This window comes from Heterodontus francisci, chromosome 29 (assembly GCF_036365525.1).
Source record: "Heterodontus francisci isolate sHetFra1 chromosome 29, sHetFra1.hap1, whole genome shotgun sequence".
NCBI classification, from domain to species: domain Eukaryota; kingdom Metazoa; phylum Chordata; class Chondrichthyes; order Heterodontiformes; family Heterodontidae; genus Heterodontus; species Heterodontus francisci.
This window is the reverse complement of record NC_090399.1, coordinates 12,622,883-12,636,469: the sequence shown is the minus strand read 5'-3', so window position 1 is coordinate 12,636,469 and position 13,587 is coordinate 12,622,883. Positions and strand designations below refer to the sequence as shown.

At 42.5% G+C, this 13,587-nt stretch overlaps 1 long non-coding RNA gene across 1 annotated transcript; it reads right to left on the bottom strand.

Annotated features, from left to right (window-relative positions):
* Positions 1 to 136: 136 nt before the first annotated feature.
* On the bottom strand, positions 137 to 8,069 carry LOC137345928 (uncharacterized). The gene is made up of 3 exons (XR_010968617.1): positions 7,625 to 8,069; positions 3,377 to 3,543; positions 137 to 1,180 (listed from the first exon to the last, which is right to left on the bottom strand). It is a non-coding gene; the product is annotated as an uncharacterized lncRNA (long non-coding RNA).
* Between the last annotated feature and the right edge of the window lie 5,518 nt (positions 8,070 to 13,587).

Genomic DNA, 13,587 nt, shown 5'->3' with positions numbered 1-13,587 from the left:
GTTGCTGTTAGAACAACCACAACTTACATTCATACAGCGCCTGTAACGTAATAAAAAGCCCCTAGGCGCTTCACAGGAGCATTATAAAACAAAGTAATGACACCGATTCGCAAAAGGAGATATTTGGGGAGATGTCATAAATTTTGGTCAAAGTGGTGGGTTTTACGGAATGTTTTTAAAAGGAAAGCGAGGTGGAGAGGTGTAGGGAGGGAATCCCAGAGTTTGGAGCCTCGGCAACTGAAGGCACTGCCATCAATCGTGCAGAGATTACAATCAGGGATGCACAACAGGCCAGAATTAGAGGAGCGTAGATATCCTGGAGGGTTATGGGGCCGGAGGAGATTACAGAGATAGGGAGGGACGAGGCCATGGAGGGACTTGAAAACAAGGATTAGAATTTTAAAATCAAGCACAGGGGCGAAAGGTGAACAGGGACTTGCTGCGTGTTAAGACACAGACAGCAGAGTTTTTAATGATCTCAAGGTTACAGAGAGTAGAATGTGGAAGACCAGCCAGGAGTGTGTTGGAATAGTCAAGTCTCGAGGTAACGAAGGCGTGAATGAGAGTTTCAGCAGCAGATGAGCTGAGACTGGGGCGAAGTTGGGCGATGTTATGGAAGTGGAAATAGGCGGTCTTAGTGACGGGACAAATGTGTTCAGCAGCTCATCTCAGGAACAAATGTGACATTATGCACAAAGGGAGCACAGTTAAAATATCATAACTTTTTATTTCACTTGTTACGGCCAAGTGAGGGGGGGGGGTCACAGTCATCCCCTCTTGCCCTTCCTCTTATTTGACCCCAACAGGGTTTATTCCTTTTTAAACAGTGGTTGTGCTTACCCCTTCTGAGTGTTTTACCTTTTATCTTTCCTGTGATTGTGAAAGAACCAATCAGACAGGTTTTCTTCAGTTTAAACAAAAAAGAGGTAAGTTTATTATACTTAACACTCTAACCCGGATTTTAAAATACTTAAAATTATGCTGTACATTCACACACACACACACACAAATAGATTACAGAGAGAGAAACAGATTTGGTGGTTGGATTAAAGTCCAGAATAAATGGAACTTAAATACACATCTGTGTAATCCTCTGACTGAAGCTGTATTCTTGAAGTCCTCACTGGTCTGTAGGCTTGGAGGGTTCACAGTTGCAGACAGTTTTCAAACTTGATGTTTTCTGTGGAAAGAGAGAGACAAAGGGAAGCCTTCAGCCTTCTCTGCTCCTGCACACTCAGTTAATTCTTATCTCTTTGTCCAAAGGAAACAAAACCAGCTTCCCCCTGAGATGGACAGACAATTACATGGTTGCTTCAGGTTTTCTGGAACCTTCTAATGAAATTCAAGGTTCCACATCCCTCAGGACACCAACTTACATTTGGAAGGGGTTTGCTCTTTCAAAGTCAATGTGTGAGGCTTCCTTGACTGCCGTGCCAATGAAGTCATTTTAGGTAATTCAATCAATTGGAGCAAGCCAATGTCCTGGTTGGGCTTCTTGTTAGACTTTTGCCTCCAGTTCAATCTCCTGGTATCTCAGATGCAAATTGCAGTGGCCATCTTGGCTGCTGGTTTTCAAAAGTTACTGTAGGATTTTTCCATTAGAAATCTAATGTAAGTTTCCAACTGATGAAATTAATATTTTTCATTTGGCATTTGGCAGGGTTTTCTTGGAGCAGTTATATTGTAAACAGTTTTCCCTCTGCAGCCCCTCTTTCTCTCTCCTTTACACCTGTTGTCATCCCTCTAATCAAAAAACCAACAAACAGCCATCCCCGCACCAATCTCCCTTTCCTCTCCAAAGTCCTTGAATGTATTGTCACCTCCCAAGTCATGTTCCCATCTTTCCCAGAACTCCGTGTTTGAACACCTTCAGATTTCCTCCCCTACTACAGTACAGAAATTGCTCTTATCAAAGTCACAAATGACGTTCCATGTGACTGTGATACAGGTAAACTTTCCCTCCTCATCCTTCTCAACCTGTCAGCAGCCTTTGACACAGTTGACTACACCTCCTCCAACACCTCTCCACTGTTGTCCAGCTGGGTGGGACTGCTCTCGCCTAATTGTAGCTGTAGAATCACTTGCAATGGCTTTTCCTCCTGCTCCCGCACTGTTACCTTTAGTGTTCCCTAAGTCTCTATCCTTGGCCCCCTCCTGTTTCTCTTCTACATGCTGTCCCTCGGCAACATCATCTGAAAGCTCAGCATTAGTTTCCTGACAGCATGCAGCTCTACCTCACCACCATCTTTCTCGACTCCTGTTGCTAAATTATCAGACTGCTGATCCGACATCCAGTACTGGATGAGCAGAAATTTCCTCCAATTAAATACTGGGAAGACTGAAGCCATTGTTTTTGGTCCCCACTCCAAACTTTGTCACCCAGCTACCGACTCCATCCTTCTCCCTGGCAACAGTCTGAGATTAAGCCAGTCAGTTCACCATCTTGGTGTCACACTTGACCCCGAGATGAACACCCGACCACATATTCGTGCCCTCACTAAGATTGCCTATTTCCACCTCCATAACATTACCCGACATCACCCCTGTCTCAGCTCATCTGCTGCTGAAACCCTCATTCATGCCTTCGTTAACTCTAGACTTGACTATTCCAATGCACTCCTGGCCGGTCTCCCACATTATACCCTCCGTAAACTTGAAGTCATCCAAAGCTCTACTGCCCTTAACTCTCACCAAGTCCTGTTCACTTATCCCTGTGCTCGCTGACTTACATTGGTCCTAGTCAAGCAATGTTTTCATTTTAAAGTTCTCATCCTTGTTTTCAAATCCCTCCATGCCCTCGCCCCTTCTTATCTCTATAATCTCCTCCAGACCCACAACCCTCTGAGATAACCTGCATTCATCTAATTCTGGACTCTTAGACATCCCTGATTTTAATCGCTCACCATTGGTGGCTGTGCCTTCAGTTGCCTTGGCTCCAAGCTCTGGGATTCCCTCCCTACACCTTTCCACCTCACTTTCATTTAAGACACTAATTAAAACCTACCTTTTTGGCTAAGCTTCTGGACATCTGACCTAATATCTCCTTTTGTTTTATAATGCTCATATGAAGCATCTTGGGACAATTTACTATATTCAAGGCAAATATAAATGTAAGTGGTTATTTTTGTCATAATTTCGGCGAAAGGTAGCCTAGTGATTATGTTACTGGACTATCAATCCTGAGGCCTGGACTAATGGTCCGGATACATGAATTCAAATCCCACCACAGCAGCTGGAGGAATTTAACTTCAATTAATTATGTTAATTGGGAATAAAAAGTTAGTATTAGTAATGGTGACCCTGAAACTACCGGATTGTCATAAAAACCCATCTGGTTCACTAATGTCCATTAGGGAAGGAAATCCGCCGTCCTTACCTGGTCTGGCCTACATGTAACTCCAGACCCACAGCGATGTGGTTGATTTTTAACTGCCCTCTGAAACGGCCTAGCGAGTCACACAGTTGTATTCAAGAAGGCAGGTCACCACCGCCTACTCAAGGGCAGTTAGGGATGGGTAATAAATGCTGCCTTTGCCCATTATCCTGTGAATAAATAAAAGGATAAATAATTTGAAGCTTGTGTTTGTGCCCCTCTACATAAGGGGCCCTTACAGTTTACAATTCCACTTTCTGTTTGTCAAGGGAGATTTTCTTCACTGCTAGGTTCTCATGATCACGCTATCAAAATTATTCAACCACACCATTTCCCCCATTGGTATCTACCAGTGTCTATGCCGCACAAAAACCTCCTGCCACTCTAACTACCTCTTCCCATCCGGCCCCCTTATACCTCTATTTCATTCTCCCTTGTGTAAGAATCCAGCCTCCATGTTAGTGCTCTCTGCTTCAACCCCACTCCATGCGGCAGGGAGTTCCACAGTCCCACCACTCTCTGGAGAACAAAAATCGAGGCTGGCACACCAGTGCAGCAACTGGAGATGCTGTCTTGTAGATGACATGTTTATGCTGAGTGGAGAGAAGGTTGAGGGGAGATTTGATAGAGGTGTTCAAAACCATGAAGGGACTTGATAGACTGAAGAAGGAGAAATTGTTTGAGGTGGCAGACGGCGAGAGGACACAAATGTAAAATATTTGGCGAAAGGACCAGAGGGAATATGAGGATAAGAGAAATTCCATTGAATTATGATGATCTGTAATGCACTGCCTGAAAGGGTCGTGGAAGCAGATTCAACAATAACCTTCAAAAGGGAATTGGAATAATACTTCAAAAGGACAAATTTGTGGGGTTACAGGGAAAGAGCAGGGCAGTGGGAATGATTGGAGAGTTCCTTCAAAGACCTAGCACAGGCACGATGGGGCAAATGGCCTTCTTCTGGACAGTATCATTCTATGATTCTATGTGTTCCTGTTTAATGATATAACATTCTTACCAATTAACTAAAAAAGAGTAGGGAGTGATGTGTTAAAGGAGCACAAACAAGTTCCAAATTATAATAAAACAAAATAAAACATCTGAAATTACAGTTTTGTTCCCTGTATCCTTCACACATGACAGTTCCTACAGTGCCCACAGGTCCAGGAAAGCCTCAAACACACCAGTGGACCCCACGTGCTCCCTCTGCAGGGGCACCCGGGCACGGATGAGAGAAAATAGAGTCATAGAGCCATAGAGAGATACAGCACTGAAACAGGCCCTTTGGCCCGCCAAGTCTGTGCCGACCATCAATCACCCATTTATACTAATCCTACATTAATCCCATATTGCCTACCACATCCCCACAATTCTCCTACCACCTACCTACACTAGGGTCAATTTATAATGGCCAATTTACCTATCAACCTGCAAGTCTTTGGCTGTGGGAGGAAACCGGAGCACCCGGCGGAAACCAATGCGGTCACAGGGGGAACTTGCAAACTCCGCACAGGCAGTACGCAGAACTGAACCCGGGTCGCAAGAAAGGCTTGCATTTATATAGTGACTTTCATGACCTTAAGATGCCCCAAAGCACTTTACAGCCAATGAAGTACTATTTGAAGTGTAGTCACTGTTGTAATGAGGAAACATGGCAGCCAATTTGAGCACAGCAAGCTCCCACACTCAGCAACATGATAATGACCAGACAATCTGTCTCAGCATTTTTGATTGTGGAATAAATATTGGGTCATTATACTGGGGAGAAATCTGCTGTCCTTCCAAATCGTGCCTTGGGATGGGAAGCAGCCAGGACAAACAGGACTGTGTACTGTGTACGTGTGAAAACATCATTATTTAAATTGTTAAGTTTCATTTTTTTTTCACGATTTGGGGGATGTTCATCGTTTACCTCTGAAAAGGGGGCACTTTTGTTGGATCTTTTGTCTGATGGCATTGGGGTAACCCAGTGCCACCTTAAAGGTTTAATTAAACGAGACGGCAATCTTGACATAGTGAGGGGAATTCAGATAATCTGAATTGTAAAATGATATTATAAATTAATCTGAATTATAAAATGATCTGAAGTGTATAATTATCTGAATTGTATGTATCTGAATAATAAAAGCTGAATTATAAAATTATATACAGAGAGAGACACACACACACATACTGATGGGAGGGTGTTATTACACCATGGCAGTCTTATAAAGGCAGTTTGCATTATAAATGTGGACTTCTGGATTTGTAGTATACCTATTATTTTTGTATTTATTTGTGGCAATAAGGTGGCACTGCACTCACTGAGTTCAACTCTTATCTATCCAGTCGCAGCCAGAGACGTAATGGTTTCTCTTCCCACTCCTGCACTGTTATCTTTTCCCAATGTCCTAGCCAATTGCACCCAGCTGCCAGTGAAAGTCGTGCAGTGCACCCACTGATGGGAGGGTGTCACTACACCATGGCAATTTTATAAAGCCAGTTTTCATTACAAATGTGGATTTAGGGATATGTAATGGGAATATGAGAGAATGTATAACTTTAAAGTGCAGACTGAATTACATCAGCGTGTCCAATTATCCAAATAATTAGTGTTCCATCAAAGTTTATGAGATAATGTTATTAAAATGTTGAAATAACATGCGTTATAGGAAAGTGGAACTACCTTAAGTCAGAAGTGCAGACAGGCATTGCCATGCAGACAGGTTGCTAAGGCAACAATGCTGAGGCATTCCTTGTGGCCAGCAAGATGGAACAGAATGAGGTAATCTTTGTCTGTCATTAACCATAATATGAGCTTCAGCAGGAGTGGGTAACAGAGTAGATTGTGTTATAAAATGTGGGATGTTTGTACCTATGACTGTGAAACTACAAGAAATAATTAACAGCAGGCACGTTAGTTTGGGAATAATAAGAAAATCATAAAGAAAAGACACCAAGAATTGTTTCACAGATTCGAAAGTTTCTAAGCTGTCTCATACTAGCTTCCCACCAGAACCCAGCCAAAGAAACAAAGATGGACGGTTTGACCTGGATGAGTCACGACAAGGTATTAGAGTTGGAGCATCCTGGAGAAGGATGGGCACACCAGATGTTGGACTGCGGAGCTGAACCTCAGCCATCTAAGGGACTGACCAGTTTAACTAAGGTGGACACACGGTGCTCACACATTTACTATGCCTTGGATTTCTTAATTTACATAAATTTCCACAGAATTTAAGCCCAACTGGTCCGTGCCAGTGTTTATGCTCCACACAAGCCTCCGCCAATCCCTCCACATGTCACCCAATCAACATAACCTCCCATTCCTTTCTCCCTCATGTGTTTATCTAACTTTGCCTGATATGCATCTATATTATTTGCCTCAACCGCTCCTTATGGCAGGACGTCCCAGATTCTAACTGCTTTCTGGGTATAAAGAAATTTCCTTTTGGATGTATTAGCGACTATCTTATATTTATGGCCACTAGTTCTGGTCTCCCTGAGAAATGGGGATATTTTCTCTATGACTTTCCTATCAATCCCATTCATAATCTTAAACAGCTCAGTCAGGTCACCACCTCAGCCAAGTCTTTTCTCGAGAAAGGTGCCCCTGCTTGTTTAGTCTTTCTTGATAGACATAACCTGTCAATTATAAAATATTAACATGAGACCAAGGGTCTGTAACCTGTTTTTATCTGAAGAGCCTTTTTGAAAAAATAGTGCTTAAAATAAAAACTATTAGGAACCGCGAGATGAAAATTTGTCATTCCTAAATCAAATACTTAGCAAATTACCAAGTGTGTGTGGTAGAATGCATAATTTGTACATATCATAAATAAAAACATGGTGAATTTATGCATCAATAGAAAAAATTTGAAAGTAAAATTGATCTAACTGAATTATGGCTTTTACTGACTTTTTTATTATAATTTTGTCAGCAAAGTTATCTTTAAAACAAACTTTAACTTACAATGTGTAGGATTAAGACTATTATTTCAGCTACTGATTCTCGTGATAAAAAAGCTACTAATAGCACATTCAGAATAAAGGCCTGCTCGGATCTGCAAATGGGACTCGACCCGAGCCCGACAGAACCCCACCTGACCCCGACCCTGACCCGAGTCCCTCCATTTCTTCCCGTGCCCGACCCGACCATCAGTTAACGTACCTCCCGTTTTTCACTTTCTTCCTTACCTGCACAAGCTTAAAATAACTGTAACAAAACAACCTTTGAAGTCCAAAAAGTAAATTAACATTAGAGTCACTTACCTGAGGTTGTGAGAGAGCATGTCTGATCCAGCCTGATCCGACCCGAGCCCGAATGCCGGACCTGGAAGTCCGACACGTCGTCAGGTCCAGTCGGGTTCGGGTCGGGTAGCAGACCTTTAACTCAGAATAATTTATCACCTCAGTGGACATTATCTATAACCGTGGTGTAGCTATATCACTTGCACGGGTTTATTTCGAGGACAATGATGTTTCTCGTTAAAATAATCATTTTAAAACCGTCAAGTGCAACATAATGATTAACTTTTCATTCCCACAATAAAAATGTGGCTCTTACTTTTCCTGACTTAATTTTTTTTTTAAAGCTTTTTTCATGTTAATGTGATCCGACTGTAAAAGGTTGGGAGCTGCAAATGAGATGATAAAGAGCCGCATGCTGGCTCCTGTGCCGTAGGTTGCCAACCTGTGCCGTAGACTATCAAACCTATTCATTATTAAGATTGGCCGCAGTAGCCAAATCTGACACTCTATGCCACTTAAAGACTACACTTGTTCTTGACTCCCGGCGCACAATGGCACAGTAGGTCAGCTAGTATAATACGTACACTGGATATGAGTAGGAAGAAATTAAAAGCATTCAAGAGAAACAGAAGATGAAGTAATTTGGCAGAAGGGTAGATTTTCTCGTTAAAGCACAGTACTGGGCTGCTGCCAGCCTTGCACTTGCATGTTTTAGAAATAGCCCACCTAGAATCATACTGTTTTACAGCACTGAAAGAGGTCATTTGGCCCATCATGCACGGGCTACCTCATTCAGAAAGCTGCGCTCTTAATCCTGCCCCAGTGGTTCAAGAAGACGGACATCCCCTTCTGAAGGGGAACTCGGGATGGACAATAAATGCTCGCCTTGCCAGTGACGCACACATCTGGAAAATATAGTTTAAAAAAAAATGATTTAAGTGTTTTTTATTACGCTCAATTTCTGCTCTTTATGGGTGTTCTGGGATCACATTGTTTATTTTCATTGGAAATTTAAGCTCAGTGGCCTCAGCTATGACATGTGAAATGAATTAGTTACAATGGGAGTGCAATGGGACATGAAACTGTCGTTCCATAGCCTTCAGCTACACTCAATATCCCTTTCGTTGAGTTATATGCGCTTGTGGGGGGTGGGGGGGGGGGGGGCGGGAGGGGTATGAAATCTTAAAGACAAAATAATAGAATTTTTGAAATGGTGAATTTGAAGGGTGTGGGAAATTAGTGCTCGAATGCAAAATTTATTTTCCAACCTGTCTACGGACATGCACCATCATCCCCCAAACAAGGAAATATTGATTTTCTTGACATTTTTTGGTGCATTTTCCAGAATTTTGAAATGTGTGGTAATTATTTTCCTTTCCTGCTATTATTCAGTTTTTGCAATGGCCTATTAAATATTGCAAAGCAGTATTAATATGGAACTACTTACTCCCCAATACAGTAACCTTCTCTTTTTTAAATATCAGCGATGCAAGCTGACAAACCACCTTAGAAAGGTCTGCGCTTTTAAAACATATGCCCTACACAAAGATGCAGTGTCATTTCAGTGAGTTTGGTGTTGTCTGCACACCACTCTCTGGACGTCAGGTGAAGAACACGAGCCCCTTGTGAAAAAGGTCTGGCTCATCTGTATCAGCTGTGGCTCAGTCTCCATTAAAGATGAGATTTTTGTCCACACATAGAAATTTGGAGCTTCAGCAGAAATATATAGGAACAGGAGTAGGCCATTCAGCCTCTCGAGCCACTTAATTAGACTATGAGCCACTGTGATAGAGTAAATAAGGAGAAACGTTCTAGAATTCTATTGGTTCAGTGTAATTATATGCCATACAAATAGATTCAACCATGAGCTTTAGCCTGAATTATCTGGTTCAAGCGCATGGTGATCTCCATCTTTCTGAGCAGTTAAGAGGATTCGATGGGCAATTTTGTGTATCGTTCAGTACACCAAGTAGGATATTTACTTACCAAACTACTGCAATATCAGGGATGAACCATTAAAAGGGAGCAACCAACCAAGTTTCCAGCTCGATTATTTAAGCCATGATCTACAAAGCAGAATAGGCATATGGTATCATAGTGATTATGTTACTGGATCAGTAATCCTGAGCCGAATGATCTGGACATGCGAGTTCAAATTCCATCAAGGCAGCTGGAGAATTTAAATTTAGTTAATTAAATAAATCTGGAATAAAAAGCTAGTATCAGTAATCATGATCACGTAGCTACTAGATTGTTGTCAAAGAAGATCTGTAAGAACTCATCTGGTTCACTAATGTCTTTTAGGGAAGGGAATCTGCTGTCCTTACCTGGTCTGGCCTACGTGTAACTCCAGACCCACAGCAATGTGGTTGACTTTTAACCACCCTCTGAAATGGCCTAGCAATCCTCTTAGTTGTCAAGGGATGGGCAATAAATGCTGGCCTTGCCAGTGATGGCCACATCCCATGATTGAATAAAATTATAACCAGATTGGCTTATTTTGTGAAGTTTGAAGGCCCACGTGACGCCAGATTCAAGTTACATTTTTACTAAATCCAACAATTTCCTAGGACTTGATGGCCTACATCCTCGGGTTCTAAAAGAGATAGTGGACGCACTGGCTATGATTTTCCAAAATTCTTTAGATTCTGGAATGGTCCCAGCAGATTAGAAGTTAGCAAATGTAACAGCTCTGTTCAAGAAAGGAGAGCGAGAGAAAACAGGGAACTAGAGGCCAGTTAGCCTGACATCAGTCGTCGGGAAAGTGCTGGAATCTGTTATTAAGGAAGTCTTAACAATGTACTTATAAAAGCATAGTATGATTAGAACAAGTCAACTGGGTTTCACAAAATGAAAATCCTGTTTGACAAATTTATTAAGATTTTTTGAGGATGTAACTAGTTGGGTCCATAAAGGGGAACCAGTAGATAGAGTATACTTGGATTTCCAAAAGGGATTCGATAAGGTGCCACACAAAAGGTTAATAGGCAAGATAAGGGCTCATGGAGTTACAGTGATATGTTAGCATGGATAGAGGATTGGTTAACTGACAGGAAGCAGAGAGTAGGGATTAATGGGCCATTTTCAAGTTTGCAGGCTATGTGCTGCAAGGATCAGTTCTGGAGCCTCAGCTATTTACTATCTATAATAATGACTTAGATGAAGAGATATCCCACCTGATCATATGCTATCCCCAACTCCAAAGTCACCATGAGGCAGAGCATAAAATGCCCCCTACTGTGTGCAGTATTGGTCGCCATATTTAAGGAAAGATATACTTGCACTGGAGGCAGTAGAGCGCAGGTACACTAGATTGAACACACAAGAAATAGAGCAGGAGTAGGCCATTCAACCCTTCGAGCCCACTCCGTCATTCAATGAGATCAGGGCTGATCTTCTATTTTAATATGTAGAAATTTATCGATCTCAGTCTTAAACATACTCAACAACTGAGCCTCCACAGCCCTCTGGGACAGAGAAGTCCAAAGATTCACCACTGTCTGAGTGAAGAAACTCTTCATCTCAGTCCTAAATGGCCTGCCCCTTATTCTGTGACTGTGTCCCTGGGTTCTGGACTCCCTCCCCCACCCAGGGAAATGGGTGGCACAGTGGCGCAGTGGTTAACACCACAGCCTCACAGCTCCAGCGACCCAGGTTCAAGTCTGGGTGCTGCTTGTGCGGAGTTTGCAAGTTCTCCCTATGACCGCGTGCGTTTCTGCCGGGTGCTCTGGTTTCCTCCCACAGCCAAAGACTTGCAGGTTGATAGGTAAATTGGCCATTGTAAATTGCCCCTAGTGTATGTAGGTGGTAGGGAATACGGGATTAATGTAGGATTGGTATAAATGGGTGGTTATTGGTCAGCACAGACTCAGTGGGCTGAAGGGCCTGTTTCAGTGCTGTATCTCTATGACTATGAAATATCCTTCCTGCATCAACACTGTTGAGCCCTGTAAGAATTTTGTATGTTTCAATGATATCACCTCTCATTCTTCTAAACTTCAGAGAATAATGGCCCAGTCTATTTAATCTTTCCTCATAGGACAATCTCTCCAACCCAGGAATCAGTCTGGTGAACCTTTGTTGCACTCCCTCGATGCCAAGTATAATCCTTCCTTTGGTAAGGAGACCAAAACTGCACACAATATTCCAGGTGTGGTCTCACCAAGGCTCTATATAATTGCAGTAAGACATCTTTACTCCTGTACTCAAATCCTCTTGTAATGAAGGCCAACATACCATTTGCTTTCTTAATTGCTTGCTGTACCTGCTTAGATGTACTGTTAGCTTTCAGTGACTCATGAACAAGGACACCTAGGTCCCTTTGAAATTCAACACTTCCCAGCTTCTCACCATTTAAGAAATACTCTGGGATAAGAGGCTGAGTAAATTGGGTCTATATTATCTGGAGTTCAGAAGAATGAGAGGTGATCTCATTGAAACATACAAGACTTGCAGGGTTATGAGGAATTGAGCTGAGGCAAGGGACTGACATCATAGCTCTGTGGAGAGCTGGCATTGACTCGATGGGCCCAATGGTCTCCTTCTGTGCCATAAATTACTCTAAGGTTTTGAAGGGGCTCGGCAGGGTAGTTAAATAGATGTTACTTCCTCTGACTGGGGAATCTAGAACAAATTTCAGGATAAGGGGCTGATCATTTAGAACTGAGAGGAGGAGAAATTTCTTCACTCAAAGGGTTGTGAATCTTTGGAATTCTCTACCCCAGATGGTTGTGGATGCTTCGTCGTTGAACACATTTAAGACCGGGTTGAACAGATTTTAGGCTTCCCAGGGAATCGAGGGTCATGGGGAGCAGGTGGGAAAGTGGAGTTGAAGCTCAATTATCAGCCAAGATCACGCTGAATGCCGGAGCAGATTCGAGCTGCCGAATGCTCTACTCCTGCTCCCATTTATGTTCTTAAAACAAGCATTTCCAGATCCAAAGTGAAAACCCTTTGAACCTATTCAGAAACAACCAGTGGAAAGTTCAGTGTGATAAATATTGCAAGAGTGTTACTATGTAATGACTTACTCCTCCATGTAATATACTTCCTTTTTTTAAAAAGAAGAGAATCAGTAGTGCAATAAATGCAGATTAATTTTATCCAGTTGGAAAGCTCAGTTTTGTTAAGTTCTAGCTTCAATTGCCTATCCCTCTATTGTGCCCAATTGCTTGACTCAGAAAATTAATCGACTGCTTGAATACATCAATGGAAGCAAACATCAAACTTGTAGAGCACACGCTAAAGGGATAGTGGAGGGAACTTGTGCCTGGAGTCGGAGGAGGTAGGGGAGGTCCTAAATGAATACTTTGCTTCAGTATTCACTAATGAGAGGGAACTGGTCGTTTGTGAGGACAGCGTGAAACAGGCTGATATGCTCGAACAGGTTGATGTTAAGAGGGAGGATGTGCTGGAAATTTTGAAAGACATGAGGACAGGTAAGTCCCCGGGGCCAGACGGGATATACCCAAGGATATTACGGGAAGCGAGGGAAGAGATTGCCGAGCCTTTGGCGATGATCTTTGCGTCCTCACTGTCCACTGGAGTAGTACGCGATGATTGGAGGGTGGCAAATGTTATTCCCTTGTTCAAGAAAGGGAATAGGGATAACCCTGGGAATTATAGACCAGTCAGTCTTATGTCGGTAGTGGGCAAATTATTGGAGAGGATTCTGAGAGACAGGATTTATGATTATTTGGAAAAGCATAGTTTGATTAGAGACAGTCAGCATGGCTTTGTGAGTGGCAGGTTATGCCACACAAGCCTTATTGAATTCTTTGAAGATGTGACAAAACACGTTGATGAAGGAAGAGCAGTGGATGTGGTGTATATGGATTTTAGCAAAGCGTTTGATAAGGTTCCCCATGGTAGGCTCATTCAGAAAGTAAGGAGGCATGGGATACAGGGGAAGTTGGCTGTCTGGATACAAAATTGGCTGGCCCATAGAAGACAGAGGGTGGTAGTAGATGAAAAGTATTCAGCCT